Raw genomic sequence first — 23,886 nt, 5'->3', positions numbered from 1 at the left:
TAATTAGATTAGTAGTACACCGCTATATGAAATTATAACAAGAATTATACTGTTCTTCCCAGGAACATGTGTCCTTACCATAGCAAATTATCCAGTCATTCCCATTGCTGAAAAATAAATGACTCTAAAGAGATCACCATAGTCAGAATAAAATAAAATCATAAGGACTATTATAGTCTCATGTTTTGAAGATAATGAATTTTCCCTCATGTTTAGAACATATAAAGTAGCTAAATATTCTTGTAGTTTAAATACTTATAAACTTCTTTATTCAGGACCTAGATAATCTTCACCTAAAATAATATTAGGGGGAAAAACTAATTGCTTTTAAATACCAACCATCAATACTAATGCCTGAATGGCAGGGACAGGGAAAAGGAAATGGAATAAAGGATTAGCTTTCCCTGTATCTCAGGGAAGGAGTAAGCTAACCTTATTGAAATTAACATTTAAATCTATTTCCACGTGTTCATTTTATGTAAGAAAAAGATGGGGAGCTGGGCATGATGGCTCATGCCTGTAATCCCAGCACTTTGGAAGGCCAAGGCAGGTGGATCACCTGAGGTCAGGAGTTTGAGACCAGTCTGACCAACGTGGTGAAACCTCATCTCCACTAGAAATACAAAAATTAGCCAAGCATGGTGGTAGGCTTCTGTAATCCCAGCTACTCAGGAGCCTGAGGCAGGAGAATCACTTGAACCTGGGAGGCGGAGTTTGCAGGGAGCTGAGATAGCACCACTGTACTTCAGCCTTGGTGACAGAATGAGACTCTGTCTCAAGAAAGAAAGGAAAAAGAAAAACATGGGGCAGAATGAGCCTATTGAGAACGTCTCTACCCATAGAAGTCTTCAATAAAGAATGGACACTTCTATGCTTGAAATTTTACTCAATGAAATATTTTTCCTCAGCATAAATCTAATGCAAAGCCTTGGAACAGAGAATTGGCACAAAATTGAGGATTAGACCTAGAAGTTAGCATCAAGAATAACGTCTTCTTTTTGTTTGAAGTGTCTAATAGAGAACTTTACCTGTTTACAGAGAAAAGCTGACATTTGCCTAGACAGACTAAGTTATTAGACAGACTAATTTATGACTAAGACCCCAAAAGCAAATGCAACAAAAACAAAAATGGAACAAACTGGACTTTATTAAACTAAAAAGCATCTGCACAGCAAAAGAGATCATCAACAGAGTAAACAGACAACCTACAGAATGGGACAAAATGTTTGCTAATTGTGCCTATGACAAAGGATTAATACCCAGAATCTATGAGGAACTCAAACAAAATTGAAGAAGAAAACAAACAACCCAATTAAAAAGTGGGCAAAGGACACTAACAGGCATTTTTCAAAAGAAGACATACAAGAGGCCAATAAATGTATGAGAAAATGCTCAACATCACTAACTACCAGAGAAATGCAAGTCTAAACTGCAATGAGATATCATCTTACACCAGTCAGAATGGCTATTATTAAAAAGTCAAAAAAAATGTTGTCATGGATGCAGAAAAAAGGACACACTTATACACTTCTGGTGGAAATGTAAATTAGTACAACCTCTAGGGAAAACAGCATGGAGATTTCCCAAAGGACTAAAAATAGAACTACCAATCATCCTCGCAATCCCACTATTGGCTATCTACTCAAAGGAAAAGAAATCGTTATATAAAAAAGACAGCTTCACTCAAATCTTCATTGTAGCACTATTCACAAGAGCAAAGTCATGGAATCAACCTAAGTGTTCCTCATTGGTGGATTGGAAAAAGAAAATTTGGTATATATACACTATGGAATACTATGCAGCCATAAAAAAATAATAAAATCATGCCCTTTGAAGCAACATGGATAGAGCTGGAGGTCATTATCCTAAATGAACTAACTCAGACACAGAAAAATACTGCATGTTCTCACTTTTAAATGAGAACTTAACAATGAGTACTCATGGACATAAAGATGGAAGCAGTAGACACTGGGCACTCTGAAAGGGAGCAGGTTGGGAGGGGGATGAGGATTGAAAAATTACCTGTTGGGTACATTGGTCACAATCTGGGTGATGGGTACACTAGAAGCCCAAACCCTACCATTATGCAATATATTCATGTTACACACTTGAACATGTAACCCTTAATCTAAAATAAAATTAAATTTAAATGTCTTTTAATGAAAAAGATACTATTACAAAATAAAAAATAAATACATAGGTACCCTAATAGAGAACCTCATCCTCCCGGAAAATCTTAACTAATTTAACCCCAGGTAATAATGCCTGACCTTATCTCTCCACTAGTATTCCTAAGCTCTATATTCAATTTATACCTATTAAAGTTGCATTTTTAAGTGTCTTCCTTGCTCATTGTGCAGATAATTCCTTCTTAAAGCACTTCTGCTAAGTCTTTGCTATCCCCCAAACCCAAACAATGACACTTACCCAGAAGTCTGCTTTCAAAATCCAGCCACCCAATGTCTCTTCAGTAGTTATCAAGGCAAGAAGTTGGCTGGTCTCAATGTCTTCCTAGAGCATTGGCTAGTCATTAGCATCCCTTTGAAAAAAAAAAAAAAGATTATTTTCTCTCAAAATAGATTTAGAAACTTAAAATTCTGAATATATCTAAAATTCTACTTAAGCTCTTATTCCTGTTGTAAAGGCGTTTTATCACTGGAACACATGCTAGCTAAATCCTTTGAACTAGGAATCCCTTGTCTAAGGATAAGTTCAAAATGATTTTGTAATAAAAATTATGTAGCTACGTGTAGATATTCACATGTGTAGTATTCACCACTATGTATTGTAGCATCTATGAAATGAAAAAAAATAAAAAGCAAATTCAATACCCAATTGATAAGCAATACCAATGATAAGAAATGCTTAAATACAGTATTTCATCCTGAAAGAATGTATGCAGATATCAGAACTAGTTACAAAGATAATGATGCAACATGTAAATAAGTTTGCCTAAAATACAAAGTGAAATAAAATACAAAAATACACACAGTTGAAGTATACAAAAACATGTAAGTGCATGCTTAAGGAATTAAAAATATTCAAAAATATGAAAGAATATTTGTATTTTCTGAGTGTCCATTATGTATTTCTGATCTTCTAATTTTCTTTCATCCAACTATCATACTGTTTCTCAAATAAAAAGTGGAAACAAATACAATTTTAATGTTAGAAAATAGTTTGCCAGAACAAACTTGAATCTCAGCTTCCCTTCAGTGAGGAAAGACAAATAACCATAAACCTCTCCACACATTATCTACCAGGATGCTTGTACAGGGGATTCTTGTTCTTGTACAAGGAAGAGGAGTTGATGATTGAGAAATTTTTTTTCAAATAAATTTTACTGAGTATATTTAAGGTATACAACATGATGTTATGGGAAGATTAGGATTTTTGAGTTAAGGAGAGGAGAGTATCAGACAGGAAAAAAAAAAAAGAGCCAAATTTCTTGGCTTAGTCCTCAGCTCTTCTTTTCCACAACAAACGCTTTATTTCCATGATAAATGCTTTCTCTCTAGAGAATCATAACAGATATAGAAGTCAGTCAAGACACTGCCTTCAGAATCTACCTTTTGGAATTCCCATTTCCTGTGAGTTTATGTATATATTATGTCAATGGAATTAAGAACTGAATTTAGATACAATCCTCTTACCATTAAAATTGTTATAGATTTTGAATATAAATTATTATCATAAATATTTTTAAAAATTCAGAAATATGGACAAATATTGAAAAAGGCAAGACTATAACTTTGGTGAAAGCAAACCATAACATTACCAAAGGGGGAGGAGCAAAGGGAGCCCCAAATCTAAGTCATTCACAAGGCACCTCCTCAGTCTCCATTTCTCTACAGACCTCACTCAAAACTACTAAACTTTGTTACAATACTGAAAATGGCCTCCAGCCTCAGGAAGCCTCAGGATACTGAGATAATTTTAGTGTTCTAAATTACTTCTGTACATAATATGGGAATCATTCTTTAACATGAAAAATGAAAAGCAAATTTCCACATGAGCGGTAGGCCCCAAGTTGATTGCCCTCGTATCCTCATCACATTTGGTAGGTTGTGTGGCATTTCCAAGGTACATAGTTCATAAGTCCAACCCAAAGGCTGACTAATACCTCCAGTTACAAGTAACAGTGACTCCAAGCTAAGAATTTTAAGGAAACTTTTAAGAGACCAGCGTAATATCCCTGAAAGCACATATTTTCTCCTAAAGCAAAAATATTTACAAGTATTTTCACGAATGAAAGGAGCTTTTGTGTAAGATTTTTTTTCTAAGAAACTTCTTAAACTATTGTTTTTTATAAATAAATTGACCAGAAATAGATAACTTGATTCAACAAGATAAGTTAATCCCATTTTAGGTGAAATTTCATCAACTCTTTTTTCCTTCCCCTTTATTATTATTGTCATAATTATTCCTCTCCTTTGGTTCTTTCCAGCCTCGTCTTAACTTTCCCAGTGTCACCCAGATATGTTTTGAACAAGCCAGAGATTCTTGAGGCTGAAGAAACTGCTCAAAATGTGGCACATTACAGAACTTTTTATCTTTTTTTGCAAAACAGTACCTGCTTTTTCCTACTAAGCTATGCAGTAGAAAGAACAAAAGGCAACTTACTTTTAAAGTAAAAACTGAAAAGTTTTCCTTTAAGATGTGACTAGGTCAGAAGTCACTCCAATCTATTAGCTCTGCAGTATTTAACCTGTTGGGTGAGAAAAGACAGCCCTTTGCCCAGTCAATTAAAGGAAGATTTAATCTTTTGAAATGTTACTGTGTGAACCTGTCTCTGTGTGTGTGTGTGTGTGTGTGTGTGTGTGCGGTGTTTTAATCTCAGCAAATTCAATCTTTCAGACACAATCTCAGTCTGTTGCCTAGGCTGGAGTGCAGTGGCACCATCTTAGCTCACTACAACCTCCAACTCCCAAGCTCAAGTGATCCTCCCACTTCGGCCTCCCAAGTAGTTGGGACTACAGGCGCACACCACCAAACCTGGATAATTTTTAAAATTTTTTATAGAGATGGGGTTTTGTTATGACATCCAGGCTGGTCTGGAACTCCTGAGCTGAAGTGATCTTGCCACGTCGACCTCCCAAACTGCTGGGATTACAGGCTTGAGCCATGCACCTGGACTTATTGCTCAGCATTGGGTTAAATTAATAACATATTTCTCTAGTGTAATACAAATGAAGCATATACTTCATGGAACAGTTTTCAAGAAAATACAGCATTTATTATAAAAGAAAAATAATGTCTCCTTTAAAAATTAATAAAACAAATTAAAATTAACATTTTCAAAATGATAAAACAGGTTGGACATTTTTTATGATAGAAAAATATTACTTTTATGAGTTTTCAAAGGAAAATAAATCTTGAGACCACAAAATCACTAAGCCAAGGGAAACGTCAACCTAGAAACTATGTCAGGCAAACCTGCTTCCCATTTTATTCCTAAATAAGCCAGCTACAAATTCAAAAAAGCTACACACCTACCAAACAATTTGCCCACAAGGAAATGCCTCCTGGACAAAAGACAGACAGAACTCAAAGTCATCCCACTGAGGCTCACCTGAGACATGCGTATCTGATTGCTTCCTCTACCTTATTGTTTATATAAAAATGCAGATTCACTGAGCCAGACTAAATTTTGTATGCAGTGGAAGGCTGATCAAGGACTCAAAAGAAGGCAACCTTTTGTCTCTTATCTACTTACAATTTGGAAGCCCCCCACCTCCAGTTGTCCTGCCCTGCTGGACCAAACCAATGTATACCTTACACATACTGATTGATGTCTCATGTCTCTCTCAAATGCATAAAAGCAAGCTGTACCCTAACCTACTTGAGGACATTTGTCAGGACCTCATGAAGCTGTGTCACAGGCACGTCCTTAACCTTGGCAAAATAAACTTTCTAAATGTATTAAGACATATCTCAGATACCTTTTGGTTTACAATTTGGTGACCAACGGAAGGGACTCTGCATGGAGGTGCCCCTGGACCTTTGACAAATCTCCAACTGGGCTTGGTACCAGCTTGAGCTTCTATGGCCCAAACCAACAGGACAATTTGCTGAGGCCTGGGAGCTTCCCTCCCTCCAGAGAATCCCCAATCACCCAAAATTTGGTTGAGATCTAACGTTTATTTTGCTGTGCAACTCTTTTTCTGAGTTTTACTTGCTTCCAACAAGGAAGGCAAGTTTTTCTGCTTTCATGACAATGGAAGGCAGGTAAATCCTCTCTGTAATTTGAGCTCACTTCCAACAGGGAATTGCAGTTTGAATTTTTTCCTGCTTCTAGGATGGTAGAGAGCTGTCTTCAGCCTGAGACCCACTCCTTGGTAAGTAGCTGAATTGGGATTTTGTCTTGGATAAAGTTGTGATTAACAGTCAGCTGGTCTTAATTCTCCTTACCATTAGAGTGTTCAGTAATCATACTGTTGGGGTTTTTTGTTGTTTGTTCTGGTCTTTCTCTCTGGTCCCAGAGTTGACCAACTCTACCTGACTTGGTCAAATCTGAATGAGAATTACAAATTATGGGGAACAAGGTCTGTCTGAATTAGCTGAAATTCCTCACAGCTACAAAAGAAAGGGGAAAAAAAAAAAAAAAAACAGGGGCTTGGTTTCTGTGTTTGCTTTCTGTCTTAAAAAACAACTGTTCTTTCATTTACTTTTCTTCACCCTATTCCTTCCTCCCCTTTCACCATCTTCAATACCAGGGAAAATCTAAAGAGGCTTCTAATGACTCAAACCCCCTAAAGAACTCAGAACACAGGCACCTCTTGCCCCTTTTTGGGGTGTTCTGTTTTCTTTGTAGAGTTTCAAGAGTCATGGGCAGATTCTTCTTAGGTCTAAAGGTCTGCTCTCCTGTATTTGCATTACCTGACCTCTTTGGCTTTAGAGGGTACCAAAGATTACCTTGTACTGTGAGAGGATTTGACCTTGGCATGTGTAATGGTGGACAAAAGCTAACAAAGTTAAAGCTGGCTGAGGACAGTTACAGGAAGTGTTCTTCACTTTTTTTTTTCCTCCTAGGAAGCTGTTGTTTAGGATCCTAATTCTAATTCAGAGGTGCATTCTGAAGAATCTTCTTCATTGCCTTTCCTCCCAAAATTAACCTCCCAAAATGTTAAAAGAAGAATACTTTTTGTCTAATTCAAACTTTTTTAAAGGTTATGTATAAAACAAGGTAAGAGTAACCTGGAAATAAGAGAGATGTAAAGAAAGTTATAGAAATAAAGAGGTATTTTTGGTAAGAAAGCTTAAAGAAAAATAATTTTATATGCAAAAGAATCTTGTATGGTAAATTTTTGTCCTAAAATAAAATGACTGGTTGTTAAAGAAAGAGGGATGTTCAGGACAACCATGCCCAATGTCTGGGTAAGTCATAATAAGAAGGTTTATGAAAAGAAAAAAAACTTTTATATGATCAAGTTGTCTATATTTAATATTTTTAAAACCCCACTTATACACTAAATAATTGGTTAGAATAATGAGATTTTCTTAAGGTATTGCTTTACTCTTAATAAAATTACAGGACTTTATAATTTTTTGTATGCAAAGTTCAACTTTTACTGTGTCTCTTTGTTTTCAGGTTTCTCTCCCCTTTTAAAAGGACTGAAATTATAGCTCTGTCCTTCAATTCATTTTCAGCTACTGTAAGTTTTTTCTTTGGGTCATAATTGTTTTGGCCTGATGCTAATAATGTTTTATCTTGAAGGTCTAAAGGAAATGTTTTCTTCCAACATAATATTCTGTGCTCTTGGCTTTAAATTGCTCAGGAAGCACCTCCTATGACTAATTAATTCAAGTGCCATTCTCATTAGGTCTGACGTGAGGATTATCTAAACGAACTTCCCACAGGGAACAGCAGTCACATTGCAGAAGTTCTTTTCTTTTGCCTTTTGGTAACTGGGCCTAACAAACAGATTTTACATTTTATCAAAATAATTTCTATGTCATTATTACTAAGTTTGGGTTTGCTTAGGAAAAAAACTGAGATTAAATTTTTATTTAATTAAGGTTATTACATCCGTGTAACTTTCTCCATGTGCTTTTACAGTCCTTGTGTCATTGAGTACAGGGCTTTGACTTCTGAGTCTAAAAAGGACCCCAAATCTTGCTAAATCTTAAAAACCGACAGCAGTTAAAGCCTCATCTTCAGACCCAGTAGAAGATGCCAATCAAAATAAACTGTGTTCATGAGATACAGGGCCAGAAACTAAAACTATTCAATTCAGGGCCCAGGGACTATAGCAGAAGAGCTAGGCATGTGAGATCATAAGGGCTGATTTTGAGAAAAAATAAGTTCAGTTTCTCTATAAATTAACCATTAATGTTGAAGGCACGCTGAGGCAAGACCAGAATATGGACTCCTGTGTTAGATTAATAAGGTTTTCTTGGAGCATTAACCCACTTCTTAATAAAAGGTTATAAAGGTTATAAAAAGGCTTATGGAAATTATATCTTATGGTCAAGATAATTAAAGTTTTACAGGCAGTTTACAAGATTTGAGAGACATATTTAACTAACTTCATTCTGTCTTTATTAAGGCTTATTGTTTGGTCTCCTCTCTCAAAGATAAAGGTTTCTGCTTTCGTTTTTTTAATCTTTGAGTTATCACTTTGGCTAAATAAATGACTTACTTTACAATGACTGTAATCCTATTTTGTGATATCAAGGGTTCTAAACATTTTATATTTGAAACACTTTCCAAAATCAAATTCTAATTTTGGTCCTCATAAATTTATTGATATTAGTTCCCTAAAGTTTATAAGAGATATTTGGTTTATTTGATATAATAAAATCATACAGGAAGTATTGTCAAATATGAAAAAATGTTTAACCTTCTTTGAATTATATTTACATAAATGTGTAATTAGTTTGTGTTCCAAAATTGTATGAAATTCCTGTGCTTCTAATACATCTTAGCATATGTTATCAGTAATAATTATGATTATTATGTGAAATTGTTGTATGCCACAGAAGTAACCAATTTTCTTGTAAATTGTGTATTTAACTATGACTGTTCTAAGACTTTTGTCATCTGCAGTTTTATTTTTATCCTTTTCAAAAGGTGGCATTATAACCAGCATAGGATTCTGACGGGTGCACTTGAAGGCAGGTTTCTGATAACTTTGGAGATTGTGACACTAGAATAGAGGAAAAACTTCCAAGATTCTTAAGGAGAGCTGAAATGTTCATGAATATCAAGCAGAACAGGAGTTAACTGCATAGACTAAACCGCATGGAAGACTGAAATAAATCCTTTTATTACTTTTTGCTTAAAATGTTGCTGATCCTTTGTTTATCAGAGGTAAGAAAAACTTTTCTTTTGAAATATTCACAGCTTTTAATAATTGAGTAAAGTATACTCCTATAAACAAAATTTGGAGCATATTTCTCTCTACCTGATTTCTCCAAAATTTGGAAACTAGTTGCAAGTATGCTTAACTTATAGCAATATAGTTATTTGCATAAGTGTAATAAGAATTTGTTTTCTTTTGTAACAGGACATAATTGTAGACACTAGTTATTTTACCAAGGTTTTTTACTGGAATGGAATTCTTTCAGATACAGACTCCTTTAAGGAATCAAAGTTGAATTAAAGAGGCAATAAAAGCCCCTTCAGAAAGCTGATCTTATATCTTGTCTACACAGTCCCTGCACAGGTTGCTGACCCGTGGTAAGTAAAGAATGTCACTTTCTGACAGTCCCAGGAGCCCCAAGGTTCCTTGGGACCTTGAGGTGAGGAATTCACTCCATTAATACAGGTATTTGCAGGCACGGGCTGGGCTTAAGGCATTAAAGTCAAATCTGAGAATCCTTATGGAATAAAGTTTCAGCAAAGCCAATTTTTTAAAAAAGAAACAATTATTCTTGCTGATTTTATGCATATACTATGGCCAAGTATAATAAGACTAAAACTTATTTTGCAGCTGAATTTGTCCTTTGACTTGTCTTTAGTGAAAATAGGACTGGAGAAAGAAAAAATGTGTTTCAAACTATCTCAGAGACCTTTGTTTTAAGCTACAGTTTAGAAAAAAGGTCTCTGAGGCAGTAAATAACTGTAGTACACCTGTTGTTAGATTCTAGTCTTGCCGAATATTTTTCAATTTTTATTATTTGGACTGAACTTACAGTTTGGACTGAATTCTAAAATTTTTCCTGACTACCAGTCTACAAAATAATCTATTAAATTTTTTCTTCTATTCCTCTTTTTCCCCATTTTTCCTGATTTGAAATCACTAAAAATTAAGCTGTGCTTTTTTAAAGTCCTGCAAACTGAAGCTAGACAACTTAAACTTTAGAAGAAAATAACAGCAACCTATTTGCATACATAAACCACTTTCATACCAGCCTACTGATTCATAGACTTCAGAGTAATAGTGCCTATATCAATTTTCCAGTATTGCTCACTTCTTCGTTTGTTGTTGTTTTTCTCCCTTCCTCTCCCTATTTTCTTTCTGTAGAATGTGAGATTTCACAACCTGCTAAAAATGAGCTTTACTAATAATGTGGGACCTACCTGTCTAGGAATAAACTGCCCTAGCCACAAGGGATGAGACAAAACCTGACACCAGGGACCCATTTTCTTCTAAAATGCTTTTTCTGAAAGACTTTTAAAAGAAAAGGGGAGAATGTGAAAGAAAAATAAACCTTAGGACGCCCAAATCACTAAGCCAAGGAAAAAGTCAACCTGGGAACTATGTCAGGCAAACCTGCTTCCCATTTTATTCCTAAATGAGCTAGATACAAAGGTAAAAAGCTACATACCTCCCTCACAATTTGCCCACAAGGGAATTCCTTGTGAACAAAGGACAGACAGAACTCAAAGTCATCCCACTGACGCTCACCTGAGACATGCATATCTGATTGCTTCCTCTGCCCTATTGTTTATGTAAAAATGCAGATTCACTGAGCCAGACTAAATTGTATATTCAATGGAAAGCTGATCAAGGACTCAAAAGAATGCCACCTTTTGTCTCTTATCTACTTATGACCTGGTAGCTCCCACCTCAAGTTGTCCCGCCCTGCCACACCAAACCAATGTACATCTTACACATATTGATTAATGTCTCACATCTCCTTAAAATGTATAAAAGCAAGCTGCACCCCGACCAACTTGGGAACACATTGTCAGGACCTCCTGAGGCTGTGTCACAGGTGTGTCCATAGCCTTAGCAAAATTAATTTTCTAAATGTTTTGAGACCTGTCTCAGATACCTTTTGGTTTACAGAATCCTGCTTTTTAAGATGGGAAGAGAGAGGGGAGGGAGAAAAAGAAGAGCCAAATAAATAATGAAATCCTTCAAGAGCAGTTCCCAAAATAAAATTTTATTTAATTACTCTTTTGAAACATAGAGATATAACTCACACATGTCCAATTTGTACAGTAAACTTGTCCTATTGTAATGGTGTAATTAGGAATTAATATATGTAAGAGACTAGAAAATCACAATCATTAAACATGAATTGGAAATATTGAATCCTTCAGCATTGACTCAATATTTAACATGAATTGGAAATATTGAATTCTTCAGCATTGACTCAATATTTACATTGATGTGTTATAAGAAATATTAGTACTTTCACATTTTAAAAATGCATTATAGGTTCAAGCACCACCATAGCTCATGGCTGTAATTCCAGAGATTTGAGATGCCAACGCGGAAGGATCACTTGAGGCCAGGAGTTTGAGGCCAGTCTGGGCAACATAGGAAGACCCCCATGTTTAAAAAAATAGAAAATAAAAAAGTTAGCTGGGCATGGTGGTATGAGCTTGTAGTACCAGCTACTGGGGAGGTTATGGTTGGAGAATCATTCTAAGCCAGGAATTTAAAGCTGCAGTGAGCTGTGACTGCACCACCACAACCCAGCCCGGATGACAAAGTGAGGCCCCATCTCTTAAAATTAAAAAAAAAAAAAAAAAGCATGGTAAGTCAATACTAATTATGTTGTATTAAAAATAAGAAAATAATTCATCTTATTCTTGGAAGATAATTCCTTTGGGGAAAAAAATGTGAATAACATTTTATGTCCAAAATATCTTTGTAGGTCTCAGAGCTTATTAAAGAATGCATATAATACACCTTTAATTTTAGGATTAGTTTATTGTTCAATTTTCAGAGCCACTCATCAATTGGTACCCAATTGATGCATGCTAAGTGAGTTAATTAGTAAATTATATAAATGAACTTGATATACTTTAAATTTCACTAAACTCAAAATTATGACCAATGGTGACACTTTAAAATGAAGATGTTCAAACACAAACTAAATCCACCAATCAGAAGCCACAGTGCAGTCAAAAAAAAAAGAAGTAAGCAGTAATTACAGCAGTGAAAACAGATTTAATTCAGAAAAAAACAATTGCAATAGGGGAAACAAAACCTCAGTATAATACTGGGCTCAATTCCAAAAACAACAAGGAAAAGTGATAATTTGTAGCCAAAAGGCAGGGTGGGGATCAGCAGGATAGAAAATTACTAAGAGGAAAGATCTCAGGTAAGGCAGGTTCTGGTGAAAACAACCTAACAGTACTCTTACTGAAGGCTGGCCAGGGTGATCAGACATCTCCTGGGGGGTGACGGAGGATGAGGAACCCCCAAGAGTAATCTGAAATAGAAGATGGGGAATTCTTGCTAAACTGACTTGCAGGTTCTTGCTAGAACTGGACTCTGAAAGGAAGGACACCCAAGCCCAGAGTCTGAAACTTAGACAAAAATAATGCACAAATGAGCCTGATTAGAGTTTGATTAGCAGAAAATCTTTGTCTCTCCTCTTGTGCATGCTAAATTAGTTAATTAGTTAATTAACTAAACGAATTTGATGTCCTTTGAGTTTAAGTAAACTCAAAATTACGGCTGATGATGAAACTTAAAGTCAAAATATTCAAAGAAAAACCAAGCATGTCATCCAGAAGCCACAGAACACAAGCATTATTCAGAAGACTAGTATGTCTTTGGTAGGCAAGCGTAAGGCTGACGCACCCAGATATGATTGAAATGAAGTAATTGAATAAAGACTTGAGGCCGGGCACAGTGGCTCACGCCTGTAATCCGAGCACTTTTGGAAGGCCGAGGCGGGCAGATCACGAGGTCAGGAGTTGGAGACCATCCTGGCTAACATGGTGAAACCCTGTCTCTACTGAAAATACAAAAAATTAGCCGGGCATGATGGCGGACGCCTGTAGTCCCAGGTACTCGGGAGGCTGAGGCAGGAGAATGGCGTGAACCCGGGAGGCGGAGCTTGCAGTGAGCCGAGATCGCGCCACTGCACTCCAGCCTGAGCGACAGAGCAAAACCCTGTCTCAAAAAAAAAAAAAAAAAAAAAAAAGACTTGAAGATCATCTAAATGCAAGATGCTAATTAAAAACATAATAGCTTTGCTGAGGATGCTCTCTTCAAATGTCTCTTTTTAAACCCCAGGCTGAGATCAGTGATAATTGACTTTCAGTCAATCCAACATCCCACTATAAAAAAAAACCTAGGACCAATCCCGGTTCTGCGATTACAGTGGTTCAGCTGCCTAGCACTAAGGCAAAGGGCTTAGTACCAAGTTAGGCTGAAGTTTAAGAAGAATGACAAACACCTTTATTATTACTGGTGCATTGCGTAATGAAGTTCACAAAAGTATAATAACCATAATGAGGGCTATGGGATTGCAATAAACCGTCTATTAGCAATAACCAGTGTTTCTCTTCTCTCGACCAGTCAGATGACTTTTGGGTTTCATTTCTATGATTTGCCAAAGTCATAGTTACTAAATCTTCTACATATGGGATTGTATTAAAGATTCAAATAGCCACTATAGTCAAACACAAACAGAAAACACCTTTGTCCAAAGGCAATAGGGACCCAATCGCATCAATTGTAACTAAGCACATTAACCAATGCTGAAGATAAATGCCAATAAATATATATTAGCTCACCTTCAAAAGATAATGCAACAAGTATTTTTCCTCTTATCTATTTAAGGCATCTGATGCCTATAGAGATATCAAGCCTCTAAATGGAGCACTTAGGATGCAGACTGAATTTTTCCTTAGGATAGGTGACTTGTTTAAAAATCTTATCAGAGTGGTAAGTGGCTTATTATTTATCTTCCTAAAAAGCTATGTCTTGAAGTCTACCTTAAGAATACACATTTTCTACAGCCAGGCGTGATGGTATGTGTCTGTAGTCCCAGTTGCTTGGAAAGCTGAAGCCAGAGAATCACTTGAGGCCAGGAGTTTGAGACTGCACTGTGCCCATATCATGCCTGTGAACAGCCACTGTACTCTAGCCTGGGCAACACAGTGAGACTCCATCTCTTTAAGGAAAAAAAAAAAAAAGCACATTTTGTGATAGCAAAACTATAACTAAAGTCTTAGGTAATCAAACATCTTCCCAGCACCAACTGCCACCATTCTTTCTAACTAATGTGATATGGTACAAGATTTGAATATACTTGTGCCACAAAACAACACTAGAAACATTTATTAATGTCTTTCTTGACAATGACTTTTTTTCTGTCTTCTCACATTCACTTTTTACCTTTTACTTTCTATCCTTACTGTCTTCCATCTGCCCATGGGAGGTGGAAGCTGATGAAACACATGTCTAAAAAGACTAAGGAACTCAGATCCAGAAAAGAATTGAGGCTTTATTTCAATTTGTAGTTCTATTATACCACAGCTGGAAGATCCAAATTATTCAATCTTTAAGCATCACTTAACTCTTTAAAAATACATCAGTAATTCCTAAATCTATCTAAATTCCAGGAATGCTGGGATAATGAGTAAAATGATACCTATGAAGCGTCTTTTTTTTTTTTTTTTTTTTTTTTTTGAGATGGAGTCTCTGTTGCCCAGGCTGGAGTGCAGTGGCGCGATCTCGGCTCACTGCAAGCTCCGCCTCCCGGGTTCAATCCATTCTCCTGCCTCAGCCTCCCGAGTAGCTGGGACTACAGGCGCCCACCACCATGCCCAGCTAATTTTTTGTATTTTTAGTAGAGACGGGATTTCACCATGTTATCCAGGATGGTCTCGATCTCCTGACTTTGTGATCCGCCCACCTTGGCCTCCCAAAATGCTGGGATTACAGGCGTGAGCCACCGCACCTGGCCTGAAGTGTTTTTTTAAGAAGCTATGTGACTCTAAAGTGTAGAGTTATTTCCCCTGGACTACCAATATTATTAAATATTGCTTATTATGGCTCATTTGCATTTATTCCGAACTATGAGAAAGATAACTGTAATAGGTGTGGAGAGGATTCCTTTTGACATTTTGGGAGCCATAAAAGCCAATGTATGCAATTAGATTAGGGGTATCTCTATAAAAATTTAGAGATTGTAAACCCCTAGCCTAAGAACATTAAAGAAATATTTGCCATGGATACTGATTTAGACAATACAGAGATGCTCGGGGGTAATAACAATAATCTAAGTCTTCTGTAAAGAATGTGGTTAATAAGAAAGGTGAGGTGGGAGGAGGAAGAGTTATACATAGCAAAATTCATTTCAAATTGTAGAAACTCAGAGCAAGTTGTATTTACAATTGTCCCTTTATCTCCACCAATAAACTGAGACACTGCTGGTGTTTTGCCTCCATAGAGATCACATGCTTCTCATTAAAAGGGAAATTGGAGAGCTAAAACAACACTTCTGCAGCAGAATTCAGTCAGCCCCTCCACTCTGAGACCATCTCTAGCTAAAATCTATTTAGAAAGAGCATTACCGAGTGAAACCATTCCCATAAACTTTATAGAATTTATCAGGGAAGAAGGGAGGGGGAGAACTAAGATAAACCAAGCCTGCAGCACACTCAGCATTAAACATTAGGTTAGCTTGCTCTCTGACCCACTTCCTTACACTGTTTCCCTATTGCTGCAGAATCACGTAGACTGCTATAAGATTGCAGTTCCCCCTAACTGCTCTACATGACAACTTGAACATTACTAAATGTAAGTTTTCCCTTTGAGATGTTTTTTAAGTCCTGTGTACCAGTGAAACTACTGATACCAGCTGGTCTGAGGGACCCCATGAGGAGCTAACTCGTCTCCTTTTACCAAATAATAAAATTTCCACATCCTAATGACTTCATCCCTCTTACCCCAACCAATCAATAACCCTAATCTTCCAGCCCGTTGTCCTCCACAATCCCCTTAAAAACCTCATCCCAGGAATCCTTGAAGAGATGGATTTGAGAGTCTCCTCCCATCCCCTAACCTGGCTGCCCTGCAATCAATAAACTCTTTCTCTGCTGCAAACACTGCTGTCTCAGTGCATTGCACTGTTACTGTGCAGCAGGCATATGAACTTGTTAGTCTTACAACAAAGCCACAACTAAATTTCACTTAAGTAGTCCAATTTATTTTAAGCACAACAGAGAGTAGTTGAGAACACAGTAATACAAGAAAATGATATTAAGTAAGCCTATACCTAGCATTTTTTCCAGACTGAAGGTCACAACCTATAGTGAGTCATAAAGTAAATTTAATTGCTTGTAATAAGCCTTTTAAAAAAACCCATAAAATAGACTATAATAGTGTAGAATAGGATAGGATAAAATAGGTTAGGATAGAATAAGAAGTACCAGAGTGTCATTGCATGAATAAGGGTGAGTATTGTTTTATGAACCTTTTCTATCAGTTATATATTTGTATGTGTATGTCTACTGAGTAACAGTATAAAATGTATTTTTTAACTGTGGAATGGATTAAATCACTTGAATACACAAAAACTTTGGAGGCTGACACACTTGGGTTTTAAATCCTAAGGGCAGCCACTTTCTAATTAACTAGCCTTAGCAAGTTACTTAATCTCTTTAATCTCTTCAGCAACAAGAAGAGAATTCTTATCTGTCTGAGAATTCCTTAAGCAACGTCTGTAAATACCTAAACTACCGGACTAAGTAATTTAGTTTTCTAGATTAGGATCAACAGGCCTAGAATCTGGTTTCTCAATGTAGTAGCAATGTGATCTTGCCCAAACTATTTCACTTCACTGTGCTTTAGTTTTGTTTGTATTTTAAACTGTAAAATATGGGCAATAAAGCAACTATCTCATAGGTCCCTTGTGAAATTTTGATGAAATAATGTATATAAAACACTTAGCACAATGCTTATGAAAGGATTCAGGACATGCTACCCCAAAATATGCCACTTTGGCATATTAGTTATTTTGAGTTGAGAGTGATTGAAGATGCAAGAAGGGCACTCTGCTTTCTTCCTTCCTGCCGAAAACAAGACATAAAATTTCCCGTGTACAGGCACCCTCCCTGTATTAGGAAGAAGACAACATTCTCTTTTTAAATCTTTAATTGACAAATAATAATTTTACCTATTTATAGGGTACGGTGTGTGTTTCAATACACGTATACAATGCATAATAACCAAATAAGGGTAATTAGCATATCTGTCATCTAATTCACCATTCATATTATGAACAATCAAAATCTTCTAGCTATTTGAAAGCATACAATAAATTATTGTTAACTATAGTCACAATAAATTGTTAATTATAATGCTATAAAACACTGGAACTTATTCCTCCTGTCATGCTGTAATTTTGTATCCATTTACCAACCTCTGCCTATTCCCCCTCCCTCCGTTTCCCAGCTTCTAGTAATCACTATTCTACTCTCTGCCTCTATAAGATCAACGTTTCCAGCTTCCACATATAAGTGAGAACATGTAGTATTTATCTTTCTGTGCTTAGCTTATTTCACTTAATGTCCTCCAGGCTCATCCATGTTGCAGCAAATGACAGGATTTTATCCTTTTTATGGCTGAATTGTATTCCATTAGGTTTATATACCATATTTTCTTTATCCATTCATCCACTGATGGATGCTTAGCTTGATTCCATATCTTAGCTGTTGTGAGTAGTGTCACAATAAACATGAGAGTGCAGATATCTCTTTAACACACTGATTTCCTTTCCTTTGGATATATAACCAGTAGTGGGAGTTCCGGGTAATATGATAGTTCCATTTTTTAGTTTTTCGAGGAAACTCCTACTGTTTTCCATAATGGCTGTACTAATTTATATTCCCATCAACAAGGTGTGAGTTCTCTTTTCTCCATATCCTCACCAGCATTTGTTATTTTGTGTCTTTTTGATAATGGCCATTCTAACTGGAGTGAGATGATATCTAATTATGATTTTGATTTGCACTTTCCTGATGATTAGCAATGTTGAGCATTTTTTATATACAGTTATGCGTCCCTTAATAACAAGGATATGTTATTTAAAATGCATTTGTAGGTAATTTCATCATTGTGGGAACATCATAGAGTGTACTTATATAAACCTAGATGATATAGCCTATTACACACCTAAACTATGTGGTATAACCTATTGTTCCTAGATTATACGTCTGTACAACATGTTATTGTACTGAATACTGTAGGGAATTGTAACACAATAGTAGGTATTCATGTGTCTAAACAAACATACCTAAACATAGAAAAGAAGTAATGTGTTGCACTATGACAGTACAATGACTATAACATCATTAGATGATAGGAATTTTGCAGCTCCACTATAATCTTATGGGACCACAATGGTATATATATATATGGTCTATCATTGACCAAAACATTATTATACAGAGTATGACTGTACTTCTTGGCCATTTGTATGTCTTCTTTTGAGAAATATCTATTCAGATTCTTTGCCCACTTTTTAATCAAATGATGTATGTATTTATTTTTCATTGATGAGTTGTTTGAGTTCCTTGTATATTCCAGATGTTAATCCCTTGTTGGATGAATAGTTTGCAAACCCTTTCTCATAAGAAGAGAACATTCTTATGAAGACTGGGAGTCAGTGCTCAAATGGATCTGTACAAACAATCCTATTAAAATAATTCTTATCTTCCATTAGTTCCCCAATACATTTCCTAGTCATTTTCCACAAATTACTACTCCTAGAAGGTTAAACCCCTTTCCCATTTTGTCACTTCTCCACAATTTAACATTTTTGTTTTAAAAGTATGTAAGCTTGCTATCCTAATTGTTTCTTTGGGTTTTCATTTTTTTCTATGAAGGCTTCAATGTGCATGTAAAAATAATAAATAAAAATTGTTTGCTAGTCTCAATAACACAGGAACAGAAAACAAAACACCCCATGTTCTCGCTTATAAGTGGGAGTTGAACAATGAGAACACATGGTCACAGGGAGGGGAACATCACACACCAGGGCCTGTCGGGGGTCGGGGGCAAGGAGGGGGAGAGCAATAGGACAAATACCTAATGCACGCGAGGCTTAAAACCTAGATAACAGGTTGATAGGTGAAGCAAACCGCCATGGCACATGTATACCTATGTAACAAACCTACACATTCTGCACATGTATCCTGGAACTTAAAGTAAATTTTTTTTAAAAAAAGATAAAATAAATAATATTTTAAAAATTGTTTGCTATTCTCCTGTTAATCTATGTTTTTGTCACTTCAATTCATGAGCCTCAGCCACAGAACTTCAGGAAGTAGAGGAAGGTTACTTTTCTTTCCCTACAGTTCTGGCAATGAGATTGGGATATCATTGGCTGGGACACCCTGCGCACTCCAGAGGTTACCATTGAGATCTTGGGAGCACCCAGCAAAGTTAGCAAAAGGTAAACATTTTTACCACATCAACCTCCTAATCTCTGCCTGTAGCATCTAGTCAAATGAAAATGGCAAGAGACTATCCTTGTCTTTCCCTTTTCAAATTCAGATTAGCAGGAGAAACCATTTGTGTGAACGAGTTCTTTGGGTATAGATACTCATTATTTTTTGCATATGACCAATCAGAGTTTAATTTCTTTAAGCTACATTTTGCCACAAGCAAAGAGATGGCAAATCAGTTTACTGGTCATCATTTTATACAAGTAAAGAAGGTGAGATTAGGGTCTTGTACACTTTTTCTGGTCCATGTGCAGAGTAATGGTTCAACCAGCTCTGTGGTTCCCAGTAGATTTGTAATGGTTCACATTCTCTTTATTCATCTTCATAGAGTTAGAAACAGATTCACATGAAGGTTATGAAATACAGTATGGTTACCATCTCCTCAAGGAAAAGATTTGGGTCTAATGCAGAGATGGGGGTAAGGAATCAACTCAGGTCTCCTGTGCTCTCCATGATGCAACTTCAAGAAAACAATTATCATGCTCACTCCCACCCGAGGGAGCACAACAAAGTAGGTGAGGGTCTTCCACATACTAGCTAAGCCCTCCTAGCCATAGATACCACTTGACGTGGCTGCTCCAATTTGGGATTGGACTGACCCCACAGCCGAGGAACCCAGAATGCAGCTGCCACTGCCATTTTCAACCTGGACTCCTTGTGATTTTTATTTGAAGTACTCTTGGTTTTAATTCGTCCTTTCTCTCCCAGAGATGGTCATTGTTTTCCTATGTCTCTGTCTTTTGTGTCATTTTTCATATGGAAGGGAATCACAGGGTAGCACACAGGCATATGTCCTATAGGCATGTTGTTAAAACTGGCTTTATAGACTGATGGGTTTACTGTCCTCATTGGGCTGGAGTTTGGACAAACTTTGCTGTGGGTCATCAATTTTTTTAAAAAGATGAGATTCTCCTTTCATCGCTTTTTATGTTCTGAGATCTCGGCTTGTAACCAGTGAGGATATGCTCTTTGATTTCTGTCAGCTGAGGGGTACAGGTTGTCAGGGATGCATCAAGTGGCTACCATACGGCTAGGAACACTAGACATTGGAGGGTATGCTGAAAAATCAATTAGAAAAAAGCAGACTAATTGGAAAAAAAGGCATGCAAGTCTATTCAATGTGTATATACAGGAGCCTTCAGAATGAAGTCCCAAAGACAGAGGGGAAATTGTCTATTTTTATGCTTCAGTTCAGCAAAGTATGAAGAGCCATATGGAAATATGACTGGACAAAAAGGGTAGGATCTAATGCTAATAGACTGAGGGAAAGAAATCCAGTCAGGCCTACCTGTCTAAATTCTTCTTGGCCTCTCTGTGCATGCATTCCTTCCTTCTAGGTATGGGACAGGAACCTCTCTGGAATGGGGGTCTTACGACCTACAGTCAAACAAGGTAGGTCACATAATTTCTTTATGGCCTGTTTTTATATAGAAAGGCAGAGGGAAAGTTAGAGTAATATTTTTAGGTTTTATGGCTGACTTTTGGAGAAAAGGGGTTCTGGTATCTATGACCTGCCCAGGGGAAAAGAAATTCTAGTTTTTATGGCTAGCCTTGGAGGCAAATGGGACTGAGAGGCAGGAGGGCAGAAGAAGGTCAGATAAAAACCTTTGCTTCTGAGGCCTTCATTATGGGATATTACTTTCTAGGCCCCAACAACATGAAGTGTGCAAGCAGCATCCTCATTGTCCAACCTTGCCAGCTTTCAGGGGAGTTTGTTTTAATGAGGGGTCAGTATGGCAGACGCAGTTGAGAGTAGTGACTTAAGAACACCCTGACAATGACCCTGTGATGTAAGAATCCAGGAGTGGCCAACCCAGAGTTTCACTCCTTAGCTACGAAGGACATCTGAACCCCTGACCCATCCCTTAGAATATAGGCCATACAAGGGATCGAGGCCCTTTGTTTTGGGTTAGATGGAGCTTGCTAGGTGGTGGGTGCTAAGTAAAAATGTTATCTAATCTGCATGCTTTTTACAAATGGGAGCAGTTCTCCTGTCCAGTTCTCCACAACCAGACCATCCTTGTATGTAAGTTCCCCCAGTAAATCCTATGTCTCATTTGCTCTCAAGGTCCCAGTCTATAAGGAGTCTTTGTTTTCTCTACCCTTGTTGCTTTGCCAGTGCTGGGAAGTCCCATCCAGTTTCACCTGTCCAATATCACAGATTAGAGAGTCTGTAATTGGGTGCATCTCACTTGTGTATGACACCAGAGACATTAATTTTCACAATCATTATTCTTACAATGTTTGTGAAATGAGAGTCTTTTCATGTGTGACAATGAGAGTTTTTGCTTTCTTAGGATATTTTTGGGAGTGGCTTTTTGGATCATGGGAGCTGCATCTTCTGTACCTCTTTGGCGGTACCTCTTGAACTCATGATAAAAATGTATTCTAAGCCTGGAAAGTTACTTCCAGGTTTTTTCATGAAAAGATTTATTGGATTGAGTTACTGTTAGAATGGATATATGCTTGGAGATCCTACTTACAATGGCCAAATGATGAATCCATGAATTTGGAAAAACTTTTATATTTGAAAAGATTTTTAGAGAACTCTCATCCTGAACAAATGGCTTTTTGGTACCTATGCGGAGATGAAATTGGAAGTAGGACAAAAAAAGAGCATTTTGGCTAGGCTTAGGGATTCCCTCAAGATTAAGAATAGAAATCAGACTTATAACAAAAGTTAAAAATCCACATCTACTATACATGTCCCTTTCCCCTTTACTCTCAATTCCGAACTATCCCTGACCTTCCAGAAGATATTTTGAATCTCCAGACCCTGACTTATGTTTCTCTCCCTGAAATCCAGCCCAGCCTCCTAAGCAAATTCCTTTAATCCCTGAAGCTCCTCTGACTCCTCAAAAAAAAAAAAAAAATCCCTAAACACCCAGCTTCCTTCTTTAAATTCTTTTTCCCTGCAAGAATAGCAGAAAGCACTCTGGCCTAATCTCCAGGCCAAGGAATACAAGTTACTTATGTAAATGCTGATAGTCAGAAAATAACTTTGTCAGAGGCCCCAGGGATACACAGCAGGGCTCATTTCAATGTCCCTTATAATTCCATCTACTTTCTGGGTCAATATAATCAGACCCCATCAGCTGCAAGTCTTCCCATGAAATTCCTTTTGTGGATGTATCCTTAATACCCACAACAAAGAATTCATGTCCTCTGGACAGCAGCAGATCTTTTAAAATAAAAAGCCCTTTTACACCCCACCCCACCCCCAAAACACACACCTTTCAGAAGATCCTATTAAACTTAGAGAGAAGTTAGAAAAGTTAGTGACAATATACAACTCCCCTCATAGTGATTTTGATTGGCTCTTCCTACCCAGGGTGATACTGTAGTTACCAGACAAGCCAGACAACCCCCTAGGAACAACTACCTCTCCCAGGTAACAAACACACATAAAGAAAACAGGTAGCCAGAACTTCTCCCAGGCCTTCCTGCAAATGACCAGGAAATGACTTAGCTGGCAGCTGATATTTAGGGCCTCATAAAAGTGATAGTAGAGACCTTTCCTACCAAGGTGAGTTGGTCTAAGGTTGAAAAGTACACTCAGAAAGAAAGGGATGCCAAGGTTTTTGTGGAATGCTGTATACAGACTTTCCAAAGGCATGCTGCATTAACCTCAAAGCCCCAGAATATAAAAATCTTATTATTTCAACCTTTATTGGAAATCCTCTGTCTAGAATACGGAAGCAAACCCAAAGTAGCTTTTTTGTCTGGGCAGGACAGTCTCTTCAACATTATGATTGAAGCTTCTACCCAATTATTTGAAAAAAGGCTCGCAGGAAAACAGGAGGGGGAAAAATTAACATCAACTGTCCTTGCCTTGCAAATTTAGTCTTTATAAAAACACACCTATGACTCTAGGGTTAATTCAAATCCCACCCATTTCTCTTACCAACCACAAAGCCTCCCCTATTCATTTCAAGATGTTTGCAGGCACTATATACAAACCTAGACATTGAAAAAAACAATTGTCCTGCACTTGAAAGAAAGGAAAGCTTAAACAATCTCTCCAGACCCCAACTTCCTCAGGGGACCCATTTTCCTCTTTGTGAGAGAGGAAGTATATCCTCCATCCTTAAAATAGAAGATCAAGAACTGGATTTTTCAGTTGACACTGATGTGACTTTCTCTACTTCTGGCTCAAAGTATTCATCTCTATCATCTCTAATTCTATTCAGCTGTTGGAATTCCAGGGACGCCTGTTTCATTGCCTACATCTTAGG

General features: G+C 37.1%; 1 protein-coding gene across 14 annotated transcripts in view; it reads right to left on the bottom strand.

Annotated features, from left to right (window-relative positions):
* Positions 1-23,886, bottom strand: part of SPAM1 (sperm adhesion molecule 1) — a 41,904-nt gene that overhangs the window by 7,630 nt on the left and 10,388 nt on the right. For 7 of the 14 annotated variants that reach the window (XM_055115348.1, XM_055115353.1, XM_055115351.1 and 4 more), the window contains 2 exons: positions 4,624-4,708; positions 2,428-2,539 (listed from right to left, as the gene is read on the bottom strand). The gene's annotated coding sequence lies outside the window, so the exon portion shown is untranslated. Of the gene's footprint in view, positions 1-2,427; positions 2,540-4,623; positions 4,709-20,939; positions 21,069-23,886 lie in introns of those variants that run through there. The other 7 variants (XM_055115355.1, XM_003815453.5, XM_055115356.1 and 4 more) reach the window with 2 other exon arrangements.

Source organism: Pan paniscus, chromosome 6 (assembly GCF_029289425.2).
Source record: "Pan paniscus chromosome 6, NHGRI_mPanPan1-v2.0_pri, whole genome shotgun sequence".
NCBI lineage: Eukaryota > Metazoa > Chordata > Mammalia > Primates > Hominidae > Pan > Pan paniscus.
Note: the sequence above shows the minus strand (reverse complement) of the source record. Positions and strands in the feature narration are given on the sequence as shown.